General features: G+C 34.2%; 1 long non-coding RNA gene across 1 annotated transcript; it reads right to left on the bottom strand.

The window, feature by feature from the left end:
• Positions 1–5,000: 5,000 nt before the first annotated feature.
• Positions 5,001–23,704, bottom strand: LOC113937889. The gene is made up of 3 exons (XR_003524751.2): positions 23,338–23,704; positions 19,149–19,261; positions 5,001–5,977 (listed from the first exon to the last, which is right to left on the bottom strand). It is a non-coding gene; the product is annotated as an uncharacterized LOC113937889 (long non-coding RNA).
• Between the last annotated feature and the right edge of the window lie 8 nt (positions 23,705–23,712).

Below are 23,712 nucleotides of genomic sequence, written 5' to 3'. Positions count from 1 at the left end.
TCAGAACAGTATGCTATTGCCATAAAAACAGGCACATAGATCAATGGAACACAGTAGAGAGCCCAGAAATGGACCCTCAACTCTACGGTCAGTTAATCTTCAACAAAGCAGGAAAGAATGTCCAGTGGAAAAAAAAAGACAGTCTCTTCAACAAATGGTGTTGGGAAAATTGGACAGCCACATGCAGAAGAATGAAACTGGACCATTTCCTTACGCTACACACAAAAATAGACTCAAAATGGATGAAAGACCTAAATGTGAGACAGGAGTCCATCAAAATCCTTGTGGAGCACACAGGCAGCAACCTCTCAGCTGCAGCAACTTCTTCCTAGAAATATCACCAAAGGCAAGGGAAGCAAGGGCAAAAATGAACTATTGGGACTTCATCAAGATAAAAAGCTTTTGCACAGCAAAGGAAACAGTCAACAAAACCAAAAGACAACTGACAGAAGGAAAAATATATTTGCAAATGACATATCAGATAAAGGGCTAGTACCCAAAATCTATAAAGATATTATCAAATGCAACACCCAAAGAACAAATGATCCAATCAAGAAATGGGCAGAAGACATGAACATTTTTCCAAAGAAGACATCCAAATGGCCAACAGACGCATGAAAAAGTGCTCAACACCAACTGGCATCAGGGAAATCCAAATCAAAACCTCAATGAGATACCACCTCATACCAGTCAGAATGGCTAAAATTAACAAGTCAGGAAACAACAGATGCTGGTGAGGATGTGGAGAAAGGGGAACCCTCCTACACTTTTGGTGGGAATGCAAGCAGCCACTCTAGAAAACAGTATGGAGGTTCCTCAAACAGTTGAAAATAGAGCTACCATATGACCCAGCAATTGCACTACTGGGTATTTACCCCAAAGATACAAATGCAGTGATCTGAAGGGGCATGTGCGCCCTAATGTTTATAGCAGCAATGTCCACAGCAACCAAACTATGGAAAAAGCAAAGATGTCCATCAACAGATGAACGGATAAAGAAGATGTGGGGTATATATACAATGGACTATTATGCAGCCATCAAAAAAAACCGAAATCTTGCCATTTACAATGATGTGGATAGAACTGGATGGTATTATGCTAAGCGAAATAAGTCAATCAGAGAAATTCAAGTATCATATGATCTCATTGGTATGAGGAATTCTTAATCTCAGGAAACAAACTGAGGGTTGCTGGAGTGGTGGGGGGTGGGAGGGATGGGGTGGCTGGGTGATGGACACTGGGGAGGGTATGTGCTATGGTGAGTGCTGTGAATTGTGTAAGACTGTTGAATCACAGACCTGTACCTCTGAAATAAGTAATATATGTTAAAAAAAAAAAAAAGTAGTAGGATGGGAAAAATGAAGTGGGGGTGATTTGGAGGGGGAGACGAACCATGAGAGACTATGGACTCTGAGAAACAAACTGAGGGTTCTAGAGGGGAGGGGCATGGGGGGTGGGTTAGCCTGGTGATGGGTATTTAAGAGGGCACATACTGAATGGAGCACTGGGTGTTTTACGCAAACAATGAATCATGGAGCACTACATCAAAAACTAATGATGTAATGTATGGTGACTAACAGAATAAAATTTAAAAAATATTTTTAAAAATTAAAAAATTATACCAGTAACATCTAAATATCAAATACCCAGAAATAGGTCTAAAGATGTACGAGATTCTTATGAAAATTACAAAGTATTTAAGAAGAATTTTAAAGGACTTTAAAGAATTTAAGTAAATGTAAGAACACACCATATTCAAAGACTTGAAGATTCAGTATTATGAAGCTATAAATCTTCTCCAAATGATCTACAGATTGAATGAAATCATAATGAAAATAACAGCATATTTTTGTAGAAAATTAAAAGGCTAGCATTAAAACGTTTATGGAAATGCAAAAGCAAAGAGCTAAGGCATCTTTAAGAAGCCAGTGAATACTGGCAGCTATCAAGACTTAGTGTAAAGCTATAGTAATTAAGACAGCAGGGTATGGATTTTATGGTATTGTCCATGAAAGAACACGGAGTCCAGAAGCCTACCCAGGATAATAAACACTTGATTTATGTCCAAGAGGACTTATCAGTTAAACAGAGCATGTATAGCCTTTTCCAATAAATGCTATGGGGTCAAATGAAAATCTATATGTAAAAAGTGAATATTGACCCATTTCTTGTCACTTACATAAAAATTTTTAAGTGAGTTGTAAAGTGAACTTAATAAAATTCTTCTAGGAAACATTTTCCATGAGTTTGGGGTATGTTTAAATTTCTTCAACAGGACAAAAAGCACTAAACATAAAGGAAAATAAATGTAGAATTAAGAGTTTCTGTTAATCAAAAATAATATACCATTATAAAGTTTAAAAAAAAAGGCACTAAGTGAAAAACAAAGAGCCTGATTCAAAATATATAAAGAATTCCTACAAATCAGTAAGAAAATATCTACCCGTAGAAAAGTGGCCAAGAGCAATTCCCAACTTAGTGACCACTGAACATAGGCAAGTTGTTCAACTTTAGTAATCAGAAATGCAAACTAAAATTACAGTGAGATACCAGTATCTACCCATAAAAATGGGTAGGATTTAAAAAGACAATTATAACTATTGGCGAAGATGTGGAATGCTAGATTTCTTACTCACTGGTGGAACTATAAACTGGTATGACTTTGGAAAACTTCTGGGTAGTAATTACTGACTTACTAAAGTTGGAAATCTACATGCCCTATGAGTCATCAATTTCTCTCTGAAATCTATATCCAACGGAAATGTATGCACAAAAGCATCAAGAGTAACACACAAGAATGTTCATAGCCATATTCTATATGGCCAGTAATTGAAAAAAAAATCCAAATATCCATCAAGAGTGGATCACATTCACACAATGGAATACCATACAGCAAGGAGAATGAACTGCTGCACACCACAATGTAGATAAAATTCACCAACAAAATGTTAAACAGAAGATACTGGATATAAAAATACATATTATTTTATATTAAGGTCAATGAGCAACAAACTAAACTATAATGTTTAGAGATACAGTTTAGGAGGCAAAAATATGAAGAAAAGCAGGAAGGCAATTATCATAGATATCATCACAGTAGTATCTAGGATAATGCAGTTTTAGTAATTAAGAGACTAGAATCATTCTGAGTGACTGGCTGATTACGTGGATCTGTTTGCTTTGATAATCCTTTAATACTGCACTTCACCATGTATGTTATCTTTCAATTCTGAAAAGTTTAATTACTAAATTCCAGATGTGTTAAAATTTAAACTTAAAACTCAGACAATAAAAATTGCAAAAAAAAAAAAACAACAAAAAACAGCGGGGGGGGGGGGTAGGTATGGAACCTGGAAGGTACAATCCATGTGTGTGAGACTTTCTTCATTACATGCAGGGAACTCTGTCTAAAACAAAAGCTAGACCTATTTAATTGTATGAAGAGTTACAACTTTGTTATCTTTTGTACAAAAGATTTGTAAATTGGGATGGTAAGGGTTAACATCTTACAATATACAACGTGCAAGCATTAAAATTAGAAAATTCATAGAATTCAGTCAACAAACATGTAGAATTATTCAAATTCTCTAGTAATTAAGAAAATAATCATTTTTACCTCTTATACAGGCAAAAATGTTTAAAATTCTATAAAATGTACTAATGGTAACATAGGGAAAAGGTGTTCTCATACACTGCTGACATTTCAGCTGTTTTAAAAGCAACATGGTTGGGGTGCCTGGGTGGCTCAGTCGTTAAGCATCTGCCTTTGGCTCAGGTCTAGTCCCGGGGTCCTGGGATCTAGCCCCGCATCTGGCTCCCTGCTCTGCTCTAGCCCCGCATCAGGCTCCCTGTTCTGCGGGAAGCCTGCTTCTCCCTCTCCCACTCCCCCTGCTTGTGTTCCCTCTCTCACTGTGTCTCCCTCTGTCAAATAAAATCTTTAAAAATAAAAATAAAAGCAACGTGGTAACATCTATTCAAATTAAAAATACGTTTTTTCACCCAGCAATCTCGCTACTAAAAGGCTATCTCAGAGAAACAAATTTACCCCTATATAAGGATATACATGCAGATATTTATTACAGTCAACTTCAAAGTGGCAAAAAAATGCAAAAATAAAGGTCTATCAAAAGAGAAGTTGCTGAGAAAATTAAATTCATCTGCACTTTTTAAAAATCCTGCATACATTTAAAAGAATAGAACTACATTACTTCTTATATTTCTGATATGCTAGGTGATAAAAGCAAAATGCAGAAAAATTGTATGTGATCTTTTTTCTAAAACAAAAGCATGTCATTGTATTTATGTTCACGTAATTATATTCATTCACTCACTGAATTCTATGCACATGGAGAAAATCTAGACTATTATGACATACCTTAGGGCAGGGGTTAAAGAAATCTATGAATGGAAAAAGGAAGGAGAACCCAAGCAAATAAAAAAAAGAAAATGCAGGAAAAACTATACTTAAGAATGAATAACATGGTCATATTTATTCACTTATGTTAAATTATATGGGAGGTATACGTAGAATATCAGGTTTCTTCAAAAGGTGCTACCTTCTCTTTAGGCACCTGAATTTTTTTCCTTAAAAAAAAAAAAAAAGTCTTAAAAAATTAAGATAGTCCCAGAAAGATGTGAAGTAAGACTCGAAGGAATTTGAACTATAGAAATGACTGCCACTAGATGGCAGGAAAACCCTCCAAAAATTATAGAAACATTCTCTTAACTGCTAGAAAAACTTCTTTTATCTATACTCTTTACCTCATAAAAATAATCAAATTATATATGTATGTATACCATAGAATGAAATTCCTTCAGACTAACCCTTACTAATAAAGAAGTTAATACTAATACATAATTACCTATTTCCTAAATCATCTAGAAGTCATATTTTTTTAAAAACTCATGAATAATGCCCCTCAGCAGTTGACAAAATATTCAATTAATATGTATTTATCTCACAACTATGTGTAAATCACAGAGGCAAACTGAAGGAAACATTTATTGAGTTTTTAATCAAGTAGAACAAAATGCAAAGTAAATGGAATGTTTACAAATAAACTAGTACAAACTAATATATAGTGGCACATCAACTCTCTAGAATGCATATAGCCACAGAACTTAACATCCCAAACCAAATAAATGAATAAGCAAGCCATTAGGCAGATAAAACATGTCATACTTTTTCACTGAAACTCATACTTACTTATTACCAGGCCTTCTTTCTTACTATACACCAAAAGGTCTAATGATTCTTTATACGTGGTTTAGAAGTTATCCAGCTGTTCTACTTACTACCTCAAGGCTTAGTATAAAACAACTATTTTATTAAGTTTATGGATCCTGTAGTTTATGAATTTGAATATGATGAACATGATGGAGTTGGCTTGTTTCTGTACAATCAATACCCATGGCTTCAGCAAGGAAAATTCAAATGGCTGGGGTCTGGAACTGTTGACAGGACTCCTTACACATGGCCTCCCCATGTGGCTTGGGGTTCCTCACAACCTGGATGTGGTATCTGGATTTCTTACATGATGGTCCAAGGCACCAGATACAAGTGTTCCAGAAAATAAGGTGAAAGCTACATCGCTGTTTTTGAACTAGCCTTGTAAGGTCGCATGGTATGACTGCTACTCTATGCTTTGGTCAAAGCACTCATAAGCCTACCCACTTCCAAGAGTAATTTTACTCCCTCCCTTTCTTGAGCAGGACTAGCAAAGTCACAGTGGATGAAAGCTTAAATATTACCGTGACAATCTTTGGATAATAAGGTATAACATAGTACGCCCTCTGGCCCCAATTCACGTCATTCCCATATGCAGAATTCATTACACCCTTCCCTGCAAGACCTCCAAAGTCTCAATCCATGATGGCATCAGAATAGTCTCAGACGTCATCATCTAAATCGGGTCCAAGTGTAGATTAGGCTCCCCAGTAGTTGTTCCTCAAGTACAGTTCCTCTTGATCTGAAGGCCTATGAAACAAAGTGGCATGTTAGCCCACACACATCCAACATATCACTGTGGGGCAAGCATAGAGTAACTTCTATAGGCACTCTCATTCAAAACAAAGAATCAGGAGGCATACAGTAATTGCTTGGAAAGCCCTTCAGACTAAATTCTCCATTAGGTACATTTTCATTTTTTCCATATTGTGGCAGTAGCAATTTTACTAGATATTCTTTTATTGTATATAACGAAGATCTCCAGTCTCCTTTCCTCTAGCTTTCAACATTTTCCTCAACTTCCTTAAGGCCCTCACTGACAGCCTCCTTGAGGCTTGTCAGGTTTCCTCTCTTCAAGGGCCTTCCAGTTTCTGCCCACAATTCAGTCCAAAAGTTATGGCAGCATCTCACATCTGGTGTCAAAGTTTGTTTCAGTTATTATTTCTATATAACAACTTATTCTAAAGCCCAGTGATAAAAATAATGATATTATGTCACAGATTCCATGAGAGAGAAATTGGGACAAAACACAGCAGGGTTGGCTTATCTCTGTTCCACAATGTCTGGGCCTTAACTAGGGATATGCAAGTGGTAATACACTGGAATTAACAAGAAAAGAGCCTAAATAGAACCTTTCCACATGGCTTGAGTTTCCTCAGAGCATGGAAACCTCAAGGTCACTGGACTACTTACCTGTCAACTCATCATTAAGCAGGACAATTCTAGTGAACAAGTTAGAGTTACCTTGTACAACCTAATCACACAAGTCAAGAAGCACCACTTCTCTGTACTCCTTGGAAAGGAAACGGGACAGGAGACAGTGTTGTAGCCCTTTCTGAAAACTACAATCTTCTATGCCAGTTTATCAAGAAATAAATGATGAAGACCAAAGTGCAACTGGTAATATGCGTAATGACAGGACGAAGAAATAATGCTTGCACATGTGTTTTTTGCTGCCCCTCAAAACCCTAAGATAAAATGGGGAAAAAATAACTTGGGGGAAAAATAACTTGGAAAAAATGCCACTCTGGGTTCCTCATCCACTGAACAAATAGGTCAAGAAGAATTATGTATAGTGGCTGAGGTGCTTGATCCAGCTTATACTGGAGAAATAGAGTAGAAATTAAAACAAGAGGTCAGAGAACAATATGCCCAGAATCCAAGTGATTGTATTACCTTCAAGTGCTTCCTTATTGAATGGTGTAAGTTAATGAAAAACAAGAGAATTCTTGTCTTGACTATAAGACTGATATTAGACTTGCCCTATTACAAACAGGACACAAAACAGAATATATAGAGCTGTTTGTAGACATTGGACAGCACTCATGAAGGGCTGTAATCCTTGAGAAAGGAGACATACATGGAAGAATGTCTATATTCATCCAGGTTCCCTAAGTAAATTATTTGAACCACAGTGCAGGAAGGGAGGCCAAGCACAGAGCAGTAGTTTTACTGAATTAAGGATGCAGAAATCAAGGTTCAAGACCTTGATTTATGGTAGCTGGGATATGGGTGCCAGAGTTACAGCCACAGAGAATGAACCCCAAAGGTTTGCATGGTAACTCCTCAAGTCCTTAGCAACTCCTAGGCTGCAAATTTACAGGGGAAGACTCTATATAGTTAGTGTAGCTGTGTTAAAAGGATGAGAACTGAGTAGAGTTTCTAAAAGTAACAAGGTGCTTGGGAGACTTTGCCATTTGGGCCAAGCCAGAATGTAAAGCACCCTGGAAAACAACCTGGGCATTCAGTTGAGACCCCAGAAAAGTTATCCTAAGAAGGATCAAGAATAAAGCATGAAAACAAAATTAAATAGATCTTCCCTTAAACTAGATGGGTAAAAGCCAAGTGATCCATTAGTAACTTAACCACCTACCAGAACAAAAATTTAAAATCTTAAGAGGAAGATAACATAACCCAAAACTACTACAACATATATCCACATTGTCTTCTACATAATAATAAAAAAAAAACAGGGAAAGAAACAGGTAAAAGTGATACTTAACCAAGAGAAATAATTAAAGTAGGTATCTATTAATGATAAAAACTCTCAAATTTAGACTAGAAAAAAACTTCAACCTTATTAAATGTTAACACAAAACCACAAACATCATACTTAATGGTCTAAGACAGAAGGTCTTTCCCCCTAATACAGACAACAAGACATGGATACCTGCTCCCACCATTTCTTTTCAACGTTATATTGTAGATTCTAACTACAGCAATCTGGCAAGAAAAAAAAAAAAAAAAAAGAGGATCCAAATAAAGGGAAGACTTAAATTTTATTTGCATAGGACATTCTGTATGCAACAAATCCAAAGAAACATACACATACACACACAAATTAGAATGAATAAGTTCAGAAAGGTTACAAAACACAAGGTCAAAATTAAAAAATCAATTGTATTCCAATAGATCAACTATTAACAATTAGAGAATGAAATAAATATCTTTCATAATAGCAACAAAGAAAATATTTAGAAACAGAATAAGTGTTTCAAGAATTGTGCACTAAAAATTACAAACATTGTGGAGGGAAATTAAAGATCAACAAACAGATATCCTCCATTTGTGGACTGGAAGATTCAATATTGTTAAGATAGCAACTCTCCCCAAATTAGTCTACAGATTCAACCAATTGCTATAAAATCTAGCTGGGTTTTCTGTAGAAACTTAAAAGGTGACCCCCTCACATTCATATGGAAACAAGACCCAAAACCATTTTGAGAAAAAAAAAATATGAGAACTTACACATTGATTTCAAAAATATTCCAAAGCTATAGTAATCAAAACAGTGAAGTACAGGCAAAAGGCTAGTCCTATTCATCAATGGAAGATAATTAAGAGTCCACAAATAATTCATTTTGGGTCAAGTAGTTTTGACAAAGTTTCCATAACAATTCAGTGGACAAAGAATAGTCTTTTTAAATAAATGGTAATGTAAAAACTGGAAATCCACCTGCAGAAAAAATGAAGTTAGATCCTACTTCATTCCACATACAAAAATTAGCTCAAAATAGATCAAAGTCCTAAATATAAGAATCAGGATTCTAAAACTTTAAAAATTTTGTAATCATTCATCATCTTGGATTAGGTAATGATTTATTATGTATGACACCAAAAGCAAATGCAAAAGCAACGAAAATATGGATGCACACTGGACTCCAACAAAATTAAAAATATTTGTGCTTCAAACAGACATCAAAGTGGAAAAGACAATCCTTGAAAATGGGGTACAATATCTGTAAACCATATATATACAGGATAAGGGGCCTGTATTCAGAATTACTACTCAACAATAAAAAGACAAAAATTTTAATGGTGAAAACTTTTGAAAACTTTTATTCAAAGATATACAAATGGCTAATAAACACATGAAGAGATGCTCCGTATCATTAGTGAAATGCAAATTAAAACCAAAAGATAGCCTTTCACATCCACTAGGATGGCAAGAATAAAAATGGATAAAGAACCAAGAGCTGGCCCTTTGGAAATATAAACAAAATTGATAATTCTTTAGCCAGACTCAAGGGAAAATAAGGGACTCAAAATCAGAAATGGAGAAATAACTATCTAAACACCACAGAAATACAAAAGAATATAATGTCAACGAATTGGACAACCTAGAAATGTATTCTTAGAAGCATAACCTTCCAAAACTGAACTAGTAATAATAAATTTGAACCAGTTACTAGCAATGAAATAGAAGAGTCAAAAAAATCTCCCAACAAACAAAACCCAGGACCAGATGGCTTCACAAGTAAATTCTATCAAACATTCAAATGATTTAAAGAATAGTATTCATTCCTTTCAAACTATGCCAAAAAATAGAAGAAAACCCTTTTAAATTCATTCTATTAGGGCAGCATTACCCTGATACCAAAATCAGACAAAGACACTACAAAAAAAAAAAAGAGAGAGAGAATTACAAGCCAATATCTCTGATAAACAGATACAAAAATCCTCAACAAAATATTAGCAAACCACATCCAAAAATACATTTAAAAAAATTATTCACTACAATCAAGTAGTATTTATTCCAGGGATGCAAGTGTGGTTCAATATTCATAAATCAATCAACATGATACATCACATTAACAAGAGAAAAGAAACATCACAATAGATTCAGAAAAAGCATTTGATAAAGTACAATGTCCATCCATGATAAAAATCCTCTACAAAGGAGAAGGAAACTGAGGGTTGCTGGAGGGGAGATAGGTGAGGGGGATGGAGTAATTGGGTGATGTGATGAGCACTGGTGTTATATGCAACTGATAAATTATTAAACACTACATCTGAAACTAATGATGTACTATATATTGGCTAATTAAAAAAAAAAACATACCTCAACATAATAAAGGCCATGTGTGAAAAATGCACAGTTAACATTATACTCAATGGTGAAAACCTGGGAGCTTTTCCTCTAAGATCAGGAACAAGACAAGGATGTCCACTCTCACCACTTTTATTCAACATAGTACTAGACGTCCTCACCACAGCAATCAGACAAGAAAAAGAAAAGGCACCCAAACTGGTAAGGAAGAAGTAAAACTTTTACTATTTGCAAATGATATGATAATATGTATTTAAAAACCCTGGAGACTCTAGAAAAAAACTAGAGCAAGAGAATTAAGTCACAGGATACAAAATACAGAAATCTACTGAATCTCTATACACCAATAATGAAGTAACACAGAGAAATTAAGAAAACAATCCCATTTATAACTGTACCAAAAATAATACCAAGGAATAAACTTAACCAAGGAGGTGAAATACCTATACTCTAAGAACCATAAAATGTTGATGAAAGAAACTGAAGACACAAATGAATGGAAAGATGTTCCATGGTTATGGATTGGAACGGCCAACATGGCTAAAATGTCCATACTACCTAAAGCAATTTATGGATCTATTGTAATCTCTATCAAAATATTAACTGGAACAAATGATCCTAAAATTTGTATGGAAACACAAAAGAACCCAAACAGCCAAAGCAATCTCTGGAAAGAAGAACAAAGCTGGAGGTATCATAATCCCAGATTTCAACATATACTATAAAGCTATAGTAATCAAAACAGTATGGTATTGACACAAAAACAGACACAGAACAATGAAACAGAATGAAGGCCCATAAATAAACCCATGCTTACATGGTCAATTAAGCACTAATAAAGAAGGCAAGAATATACAATGGGAAAAAAGATGGTCTCTTCAACAAACTTGGTGTTGAGACAACTGGAGAGCTACATGCAAAAGAATGAAGTTGGATCACTTTCTTAACACCATCCAGAAAAATAAATTCAAAATGGACTAAGTACCTAAAAGGAATGCATACTGAATTGCAGGAACGATACTGAATAATAAGATATCATAAAAGTTATTTACGGAGATAACTGCCCAACTTACTACAACTGCCAAACACTGAGTTGTACACTCAAAAAAGTTTATCGTATGATATAAAAATATGTCTAGTGACAAAAATAATGATAAAGACAAAAATAAAGATATTCACAGAAAAAAAAAGCTGAGAAAATTCATTGTTATTGGATCCAAGTTAATATAAAGGGATATTAGAAAATAAGCTAAAAAATAAGAACACTTCCAAATATAAGGGATGCAGGTGACGAATTCTTAAGTAGCTTATAGCATTAAGCACTTCCATTACAAAAGAGAAATATCTAAAATAAGTCCACCTCAAGAAGCTAGAAGCAGCAAATCAAGCAGAGTAAAAGGAAATAAAAGTCAAAGCAGAAATAATGAAATGGAAAATGGAAAAACAGTAGGAAAAAAAATGTTCTTTGAAAATGAGTTAGAAATAATAAAATCCTACATAAGATTTATCAAACAGAGGAGAAATTTCCCAACTCATTCTGTTATCCTGATACCAAATCCAGAGAAGACCTCACAAAAGGGAAAAAAACATAAACCAATAGCCCTCATAAGCAAAATTCCTTAAAAAAAATACTAGCACCAAGTCTAGCAAGACATTAAAAAGATTACATAACATGCCTAAATGGGCATCCCAGAAATGCAAGGGTGTTTTAACACTCAAAACTCATATATATATATATATATATATATATATATATATAGTCTTCTATACAGTGGTAACTGGTTAAGTTGGTTGGTTGGGGCTCAGAAGGTACAAACCTGGAAAATAAAGACAAGAAAACCTGTAGAAGAGGAATTTGGATGAGCCATTGGTAATGGCCATGTAAATCTTGGTATGTCAATCTTGGTGATTCACGCCAATGCTTATCATATGCAACCACCACAGAAATACACTCAGCAACCAGGTAAAAAGAGTTATTTATCCAGTGGGTATCCTAGCACCTCTATTCTCTGCCTCACTAGTGTACAGCCAATGATGCAACAATTCCAGCAATGGAACCCAGCACACAACAGAAATGCACATATATGTTTATGAAATGCATAGTATTTCACATCAGTATTTTTACAATAATTGATGACATTTCTTCCAGTTTTCAAGAGTAGAATGAATACTTTATAAAGTATTATTCAGAAATGAATGAACCACAGCTACACAAAGAATAAATCCCATATTTAAAAACTGTGCAAAAAGAAACCTATATAAAAGCATACTATCAGTTCCCTATATAACCATTAACAGATAAAACTTTTTTCTTGGTTGTTGGCAAAATTAGGTGGTAAAATTATTTTAAGGACACAAAAAGAAATGAAGATAGTACCACAAAACTCAAGATAGTAATTCCTTTGGATAGGAGGGCATAAATATTTGTGAGAAAGGGAAAAGAACTTCTGGAGTCTTGGTAATGTTCCATTTTTTAACTGAGTAGCAGTTACATGGGTGGTTCAATCAGAAATAAAGCCTCTAGCTGTAGATCTGCTTTTTACCCTCTTATGTCTATACTTAAAAATAATAAAGGTTTAAAAATGAATTACACACCAATAGCTAATAATGACATGCACAGAATGACCTGGGCAAAGGATGTTACTTTCCCCTTCCTAGGGCTCTCCTTTTCATTTATTTTTTGAACACTGAGGTTTGAGATTTTATTCCCTTTAATTTTGAGATCCCTAAACTAGATATCAGAATTTCATTGCATTTCTCCATTCTTCTCTAAACAGTCTCAAGGAATAGCTTATTGAATTCATAAGCTATAAAGAAGCTTCATACATGTAATTTTTAAGAACCTTCACTGAAACACTCGTCATAAAATTCACCTTTTTAAAGTATACAGATCAATGGATTTTAATATATTCACAGAACTGTACAACCACTATCACCATTTAGTTTCAGAACATTTTCAGAGCCCCAAAGAGAAGCTCCATACCCATGAGTAGTCATTTCCTATCCCCAACTCCCCATGGGCCTTGGCAATCAAAACTGGTTTGTACTGAGTCAGTTATGCTTGGCTGTACTATGAGGTCTATAATTTCCTTCCCTGTAGGTTTGCCTAAGTTCCCTGACAAATTATACCACCTATCTTTCAAGAATCAGGCTCAGAGATCATATTTTTTTAAAGTCCTTTTCAACCAGTTCCTCAATCCCAGGAAGTTAGGTACACTCTCCTCTGTCGTCCTAAAGCACCTGTTATATACCCTTATTACATACCATGTACCACTTATAATTACCTTGTTTCCACCACTGTAAGTATCTTAAGAATCGGAATTTGACTCATTTTTGTATCTCCTGTATTGAGTATGGTGATTTCCAAAATGTTTGATGAATGAATGCACCATTAAGAAACTGACTAGATCATAAAGAATGATGATTTAGTACTAAGGAGAAGACATTCAGAGATATCAGTATGTTCGAGGACATCAAGACAAATATTATGTTATGGAAAAGCATTATGATAATATAACTTTAGTCAACTGATCACCTTATGATTAATAAGAAATTCTGAGAAAAGAAAATATATTAAAACTATTACATAGAGTTCACACTAAGATCTTAATATATCCTAGCCAAAGGGGATAGGAATCCTAAATATACTTAGTATGGATGGCTGTCATAATATAACCTAAGAAAAATTGTAAAAGTCAAATGTAGGAAAAAATATATTGCTGGAGACTTTTGAAAAAGGTTGAAAATTATATCCAAACTGTTGGCCAAATAAAGGTAATACTGGCCTCGTAGAATGAGCTTGGAAGTTTTCATTCCATTTCTATTTTTTGGAACAGTTTGGGAAGAATAGGCATTAAATCTTCTTTAAATGTTTAGTAGAATTCCCCTGGAAAGGCATCCAGCCCTGGACTTTTGTTTGTTGGAAGATTTTTTGATTACTGATTCAATTTCTTTGCTGGTTATGGGTCTTTCCAGATTTTCTATTTCAGTTTTGGTAGTTCATAGGTTTCTAGGAATTTAACCATTTCTTCCCGATTGCCTAATTTGTTGGCCTATAATTTTCCATATTATTCTAATTGTTTATATTTCTGTGATGTTGGTTGTGATCTCTCCTCTTTCACTCATGATTTCATTTGGGTCCTTTGTCTTTTCTTTTTGATAAGTCTGGCTAGGGGTTTATCAATTTTATTAATTCTTTCAAAAAATCAGCTCCTAGTTTCATTGATCTTTTTGTTTTTGTGTTTCTATATCATTTATTTCTGTTCTAACCTTTATTATTTCTGTTCTTCTGCTGTTCCTTTTTTTAGCTCCTTTAGATGTTAGGTTAGGTTATGTATTTGAGACATTTCTTGGTTCTTGAGATAGGCTTGTATTGCTATATACTTTCCTCTTATGACCGCTTTTTCTGCGAGTCCCAAAGGTTTGAACTGTTGTGTTTTCCTTTTCATTTGTTCCATGCATTTTTTAAATTTCTTAATTTCCTAGTTAACCCACTCATTCTTTAGTAAGATGTTATTTAACCTCCATGTATTTGTGGTCTTTCCAAATTTTTTCTTGTGGTTGACTTCAAGTTTCATAACATTGTGATCTGAAAAATATGCATGGTATGATCTCATCTTTCGGTACTTTGTTGAAGCCTGATTTGTAACTCCGTATGTGATCCATTCTTGAAAATGTTCCATATGCACATGAAAAAATGTGTATTCTGATGCTTTAAGATGAAATGTTCTGAATATATCTGTTAAGTCCATCTAGTTCAGTGTGTCATTCAAAACCATTGTTTCAGGGGTGCCTGGGTGGTTCAGTCAGTTAAGTGACTGCCTTCGGCTCAGATCATGATCCCAGCGTCCTGGGATGGAGCCCTGAGTCAGGCTCCCTGCTCAGCGGAGAGCCTGCTTCTCTCTTTCCCTCTGTCTACCACCTTGCCTACTTGTGCTCTGTCAGATAAATAAGATCTTTAAAAAAAATTGTTTCCTTATTGAATTTCTGCTTAGATGATCTGTCCATTGCTGTGAGGTGTTACAATCTCTTCAAATGATGTTGGGAAAACTGGACAGCAGTGGTAGAAGAATGAAACCAGACCACTTTCTCACACTATACACAAGAATAAATTCAAAATGGATGAAGTACCTAAATGAGAGAGAGGAAACCATCAAAATCCTAGAGGAGAACACAGGCATCTCCGCCTCTTTAACATTGACCATAGCAACTTCTTACTAGATATATCACCAGAGGCAAGGGAAACAAAAGCAAAAATGAACTACTGAGACTTCGTCAGGATAAAAAAGCTTCTATACAGTGAAGGAAACTTAAAGAATGGAAGAAGATATTTGCAAAGGACATATCTGATAAAGGGTTAGTATCCAAAATCTATAAAGAACTTATCAAACTCAACACCCATAAAACAATCCAGTTAAGAAATGGGCAGAAGACATGAAAAGACACTTTCCCAAAGAAGACATCCAGATGGCCAACAGACACATGAAAAGATGCTCAAAATCACTCATCAGGGAAATACAAATCAAAACCACAGTGAGATACCACTTCACACCTGTCAGAATGGCTAAAATTAACACAGGAAACAACAGATGTTGGTGAGGCTGCAGAGAAAGGGAAATCCTTTTACACTGTTGGTGGGAATGCAAACTGGCGCAGCCACTCTGGAAAACAGTAGGGAGGTTCCTCAAAAAGTTGAAAATAGAGCTACCCTATGACCCAGCAATTACACTACTAGGTATTTACCCAAAGAATACAAAAACACTAACTTGAAGGGATAAATACACCCCTATGTTTAGGGCATTATCAACGATGGGCAAACTATAGCAGCATTATCAACGATAGGCAAACTATGGAAAGAGGCCAAATATCCACTGACTGATGGATAAAGAAGAGGTGATACATATATATATAAAATGGACTATTTCTCGGCCATCAAAAAGAATGAAATCTTTCCATTTGCAACAACGTGGATGGAGCTAGACTATTATGCTAAGCAAATTAAGTCAGACAAAGATATATGATTTCACTCATGTGGAATATAAGAAACAAAAGAGATGAACATGAAGAAAGGAAAAAAAGGTGGGGGGGAATGGATTAAATGGGTGATGGGTATTAAGGAGGGCACTTGTTGTGATGAGCACTGTATATTGTACATAAGTAAGGAATCACTGAATTCTACTCCTGAAACCAATATTATACTATATGCTAACTAGAATAAAAATTTGAAAAAAATTATAGGCCAAGTAAAAAGATCTGTAATTAAAAAAAAAAAATCCAACAGTCCTTCAAATGTGAAAAAATGAAAAATTAAAGACTTGAGAATTAGAAGTACTTTTAAAGAGAAAAAAAGCGTACTAAGTGTTTAAGTTGAGTAAGGACTAGCTTTGGTTACGGGAAATATTAAAGTGAATTCAATTTTTCATCACAATATGCACAGATAGGATTCTGTTAATGCTATAGTACCCTTTTAAAAAAACACATTCATATACACACATTCAGACTTTAGCAAACTATGCTTAAATATTTTACTGTGAAAAAAAATTTTTTTAAACACAAAATACTCCATATACAAAACAAAAATAATTTCCCTTGGGTGTACATAACTATAACAAAACAAGTTTTTAAAGTGATACTAGAGTTAAACGCACATAAGTCAGAAAGTTATATTAACAGATTTTTAAAATTTTAAAAATCAGACACTAAGATTTAACCAACTCAGCATCTTATATAGAAGAATTTAGAATCAAAGTGATCATGCTAGGAAAAGACAAATGGATAAATAATGTCTTTAACAGTTTTTATTTGAGTGTTTTTATTTTGTATCAATATATATAGCTTTGAATAATGAATATATGAATATTTTTAAAAACTAATCCATTTCTAAGGAATATTTTCCATTCTTATAAACCATTTTATGAGAGTTCAAAAAATAGCAAGTTTTAATTTATGTGAATAAAGCAAAATTAAAAATGAATTTAAAAAGTAAAGCTTAACACTCAACTTTGAAACATTTTAATCTAAAAAAATTAGATGTGTTACTGCTTCCCAAATTTTGAACCAACAGTCTGTTGCCAACATTCATAAAATACCAGATACTACTAACAAACTAATACAACTGTTTTAGACTAGGAAATAGCATTAATATTGACTTATCTGTAAAATATAATAAAACTTAATCCTATGAAAATGTAAATCCTAAAATGAATATGCTATTTTTTTATTTGAAAGTACTCTAATTACTATACATCCTCCATGTTGTAATTTTACAGTGTAATAAACTAGCTACGGTAGAGGGGGGAAAATGTGCCTTCAAAATAAAGGAAAACCATAGTTTTAAATTAATCGTTTATATCTTAAAAGGAAACTTAAATCCTATCTTCAGCTACTTTCTATATTGGGCTTCTGTCGAAATTTAAAAAAAAAAAAATCAAGTAGGAATTAACTGAAATGTAGGCTTGTAAAAACGTTATTTTAAATGTTTCAATAAATTTGTGAAGCTTGTCTATTTCCAAACTAAAATACTATACCTGAAGACACATAAGTGGAGTTAAATCTGAAAAGCTGAAGGGGTGTGAGGCCCTTCCTGATAAAACTGGTACCAAAAACATCCATTACTCTTTATTTTGGCATTCAAATTCATTTCTTTAATTAACCAAATCACTATCTTTACCATATTTTATGGTACCAAAACCAAACAACAAAAGCAGCCCTGTGATACAACAGTCACAGAAGTTGAATGAAGTGAATCATTTTTCCAATCGAAGCCCTTTTCTAAATTGTACAAAATCTCTAAAATCTGGTGAGGTATGGGGGAAGTGACACAAAAGTATTCAAAGAAATTAGATTACAAAGAGTCATTGTTAAATTATCTGCTCTAAAATAACCACAAAACACAAAATTAATTTGTAGTGTAAAAATATGAAGTCCCCTGCCTTGAATAAACTTTCAAGATACCAGATTTAAACTCATATTCATAAACAGCAGTATTTCGGAAATTACTTCCTAACCTCAAAAAAAAAACCAATATCAGTACACTCAATATACAATATTGTACCAATGATAAACTTGATTGTCCCTAGCTAGCTTAGGAAATTTCTAAGTTTTCTCAAATATTCTCTAAATCACCAAATCTCTAGTTCTTCAGAACAATTTGGCAGACATGGACTTTAAGTGCAACTGTATGATTTTATGGTTCTATCTTTGCAACAAAATACTCTGAATTTGTTCAATAAATGTTTACTCATAAAATAAATTCTAATTCACAGGTAAATGCACTGACAAAATAGCTCCTCCTCCAATTAAACAGTAGTGTTCTTGAATGTCACAAGTATCTACAACAAATAAACAACCAAAAATATAAAGCCAATTTAAAAATAGATACAACTGCAAAATAAAGTAAAAGGAAAATCCCATCGCATGAGCTAAAGAGAAGGAAGAATGGGATTAAGTCTGATTTCTTTTCCATATTCTACTAATAAGTGTCAGTCCTATAAGCACCTATATTTTCCTGAGAATATGGCTGTGTAGCTTTAACTCTCTATATATTATCCATGACTGCAAGGATGATTCTACAAAGTAGCAACAGAAACAAAGGCTTTACTCAGGAAAGACACCTGAAAGATGTAAGATAATGGTGAAATATTATGTAATGACTGTGAAAATACAAGCAAAGAATGGTTTATCAAATAAAATGTTTAAAATACTTTAGGAGTGAACCCCATTTCCTAAATAACCTTTCTGAAAATAAGTCATCATAATTCCAGGTCACATAAAATTTCTGTAACATTCTAACCACTGTCTGCTAGGAAAATAATCTGAAAAATCTAGATGCCTTTCACATACTTTTAGTATTAGAAATGGCCATATGCTTACCACTTTTGTTATATATTTGGAGCATCTAAAACAAGACAGTAATTACTGGGTATCCCATATATTATTTGTTGCCAAACTGATGCATAAAGGATCTGAGCTTTCATCTCCCTGCACTGAAAAGCAAGCAAAAAAGAACAATTAGTATTTTGTAATATACTTTTCCAAGCATTATGGGTTTCTTTAAGTCAAGACTTTATTTTGAAAATTCCTCCTATAAACAATTTTTACTTAATTTCTAAAAGTCACAATTTTAAAAAATGAAATATGGCATGTAAATTATACATACGATTATACATATAACTAAAAACATATTTTCTTAAATAATTTCTAATATATACCCATTTTGGAAAAAATACATATGACCTATTTTAATCTTTATTTAGAACTGTAGTTCTCTCAATCGGAAATCCTACCTTCCAAACAGATTTAACCACTAATCTAACCACTATACTGCAAATATGCATGTGTGTGTGTGTGTATGTGTGTGTGTATGTATGTGTGTGTATGTGTGTATACACACACACACATACATACACACAGTCCTAAGTATTGCAATTTCATGCAGAGCAGCATCAATTTTTCAAGTTACTATTTCACAAAAGATTTTAAAAACAAATGTAGCTTTATCAGGATAGCTGCTATTTCTAAAATTAGTGAGCATGTACTTGGTACCAGATACTATAGGTTTTACATGTTTTAACTTACACCGCCCTCACAAGCAGCCAATGCTGTCATCATTAGCTGCGTATACAGATGAAGATTGCGTATACAGATGAAGAAACTAATGACAGAAACATGTTAAAAAACCTACCTCCAATTTCACAGTTAAGAAGGGATGAAGGAAGAATTCAAACTCAGGGAGTGGGGCCTCACTGTCCATACTTTTATCAATGCAAGCAATTCATTGCTTGATAATGTAAGTGATACGTACTTATGTATCACTTACAAATCGTGTATTTTCAGAATTCGGTCTAACATTTTACATGCCTGTCAGCCATTCCCCTTTGGATGTCTAGCTATATCATCTCAAACGTAAAAGGTCAGACAAAACTCTCTTCAAAACTGGGTTGACATTCCAGATTTCTTTCAAAAGTGTCCTCGAGTTAAATAAGCAACTGGAGGAAGGTAGCACATAACAGCATCAAGCACTGCCTCATCACCAAAGAGTGACTAGATATTTTTGTGGGGTTTTTTTAAAGGGTTATTATGTTCTCTAGTTCCCATAATTATCTATTCAAGGACTTCCGGGGGAAAACAAGCAAGCAAGCGAGCAATCAACAGCAAATACATCCTGGAAACAGACTAGTAACTTATTTTGAGAAAACAGTCTGCAAATAAAAACAATTTGCTTGAATATTTTAATATTGATATGTTATAGTAGGCTGAAACTATGGGAAAGTTAAGCCAATTTTCTAAACATAAGAGGCAACTTCTATAATTAAAACAATACCTGGGCAAGGTAAAATAAACGCATTGTACTTCAAGGCCCTTTCTAACAAAATGACACTAAGTTTAGCACAGAATTACTGTGACTCATTATGTATAGTTTGAACTCTAAATACCAGAGGGACAGATTCTAAGTTTTCACAGAGTCCAGAATTAGTATTTTCTCTCACAAAATAATTCAGGAAGTTATCCACAATCATCTCCAGAACAGTGGTTCTCAACCTTGGCTGTACCTTAGAATCACCTGGGGAGCTTTAAAGTCCTGACAGTAAGGCCACAGCCTGACCAACAATCTCTAGAAGTGAGGCCCAGGCATCAGAATATTTTTTAAAGCTTCCTTTCTTAATGTCACTGCAAAGCCTATATTGAAAAGCACAGCCATTAGGGGCCACTTTTCTAGCTTAACAGGTAAGGGAGTTTCAAATACTGGTAACTTTAACCAAGAAAAAAAAAAACAAAACACACACAATTTTTACCCTAGATTCAGAGCAGGTAGTAACAGCAAACAGCAGTGGCTACCACAGTCCTGCCGCTGGATGACTAACAAACGTTAGGAGTGTGGACAGTACTCAAGGCAATGGAACCATCTGATGTTTTCTTATTTTGTTTTGTTTTAAATCGGAGTGTAGCAAGTGCATTAGTTAAGTTCTTAGTCCATGAAACCATATTTCTTATATTTGTCTCAAAGCTATGATTTTACCCTAAACGAAACTCCAAATTTTATTTCTTAGAACTATAATTTGATGTTTGGTTAACTGCTTCTGTAATAGCTACTTTTACTTAATTCACTCATTGATTCACCGTGTGCTAGGAATGCAGGATGGAGATGGGATGGAGATGGGGGCCCACAGTGGGGTCTTAAAGAATTTGATAAGAAATACATGAAGGTGGACATACACGCATGTGAATAAAAGAATTTATGTAAGTGCTAAAATGCATGGGCTGAGGGCCAAAAGTTTATTGAAAACTCTCCCTCAAATGATGGAACTGCTCTTCAAAAGGCAGTATAAGTAATTAACAAATAGCTTTGGAGTTGGAGACATCAGAGTTGCTAGTAAATAAGGAACTGAGATTCTGTCTTTATATCCATGGACAATTTATTTAACTTTCCTGAGCCTCATCCATACAATAGTGAATTTTGGGGGGTACTTCTTCCCATTCCTGAGGTTTCCTTCCATGCAGAAGTACTCACAGGTGAGGCACTCTCCTAGCCTAACCCTCCTCTGGTTTGTTTGCTCCTTTACTGACACTAGCAGTGGGGCCAATCTGATTGGTTGGCTTAGAAGGACAAAGGCACATGCTAGGTTAGCCTCTTCCTCCTCCCTTTGTGGAGATAAATGCCTCAAGCCTTATGTTTTACATGGGTGGGCCCCCCCGTGGAGAAGTTCTCCTCTGTGTCTGTGCAGATAAGTCTAAATTATTGATTCAGTGTTGGTAAACCCATTTTCCCACTGATATAAACCCACATTTATCAATATTGGTTTTGGTTTTTTTAATAAATGTGATATTTTGCTCACCAGTCATTTCTCTCCTTGTCCCTCTCTCAAGTGATTTAGAATTCAGGCAAAGAAATGGGACTCCATTCAAACCTAAAAAATCAACCTACTTCACAGAGTTTGGTAAGCTTTAAATGAGGGAATATGTACAAAAATCTTAGTACATGGTACTAAGCACTAAGAACATAGAAAGCACTCTACTGTAACTGCTAATTCAATACAAAATATTCAAAAATAAGGGCTAATTTTAAAGCATTTATCAATTCACTATAAAACACCTAAATATGAATTCAAATGAAATACTCTTTCTAAAATACATCAATAAAAACAAGATCCCGCCACTGATTAAAAGAATGTAACCGGCTATAATACGAGTTGTAACATGGAATAAGATTTCTAGTCCATTCATTAAACAGGGAACATTTATAGCCCACAAAATCCTCAGTAACTAATCCACACAGAAAATGAAATATAATGTGCATAAGCAAAAATCAGACAGTACTCTAGCTATAACATATTACAGAATCAGTTTGACATCTAAAAAATTTAAGAAGAAATAAGTTCCAGTTTATTCCATAAGTTTAACTGCATTAGCAATATGCTAAAAACACACTCAAAAAACCTAAAGATAGATTTCATCTGATAAGAAACCTAGAACAGAAAACTGGTCTTCAAAATGATCCCAGGAGCTCACTAATAGCAAGATTTATTAACCTGAGCTCTATGGGGCTTTAGTTTTGTGAAACCCTTGAAATTATCTGTAAAATGTCATGTTATATGCAACTGATAAATTGTTGAACACTACATCTGAGACTAATGATGTACTATATGTTGGCTAATTTAAATTTTAAAAAATGTCATGTCTGTGTGCATGCATATATGGTTAAAAATGCTCTCCACCTTCATCACATTCTCAAAGGTCACCATTCAAAAAAGGAATAGTCACATTCCATTTTATAATTAAGTGATCAGTCCCAGTTTATCCATTTACTCACATTTTCCAGTAAGTTTTCTTACAGTATATTTTCAATTTGGATAATTTTGACATCCAATAAGCATTTAAAGAATCAAAAATACCATGCTGTCTTGGTGATCACAGCTTTGTAACACTACATCAAAAACTGATGATGTACTATACACGGTGGCTAACTGAACATAATAAAAAAAATCTTAAATGATTAAACCTGCCAAAAATAATCAAAAATAGAATCTACAAAAAAAAAATCTTTTTAAAAACAGCTACTTACCATTGAAGTGTTCCTCTGATACAATTTTTTCATTAGCATGCGATGCCTTTACTGTTATTCTCAAATCCGTTGTGTTATTTTCCTGTATTTCTTCAGTTGGTGGTTTTTCAAAAATGTTTTCAATGCAGTTGGTGGTCTTTAAACCATTAGGTGGTTCCCAAAACGAACCTGAACACGTATCAAATGTAACCATACTTTGGGGATTATGTTTTCCAATGTCAGCCTTCTTCCTCAGAGTTCCATTTCTAGAATATAATCTTTTACTGACACAGCTTTTCTTTAAGAGGTTCTTATAGACCTCTCTCCTCTTTACAGTTTTCTCTTTCAGCTTTTGTTTCTCAGTGCATGTACAACTTATAGTTTCTCTTTTGTGAC

The sequence above is a fragment of the Zalophus californianus genome, chromosome 8 (assembly GCF_009762305.2).
Source record: "Zalophus californianus isolate mZalCal1 chromosome 8, mZalCal1.pri.v2, whole genome shotgun sequence".
Classification (NCBI taxonomy): Eukaryota; Metazoa; Chordata; class Mammalia; order Carnivora; family Otariidae; genus Zalophus; species Zalophus californianus.
This window is presented reverse-complemented; position numbering and strand designations above follow the sequence as displayed.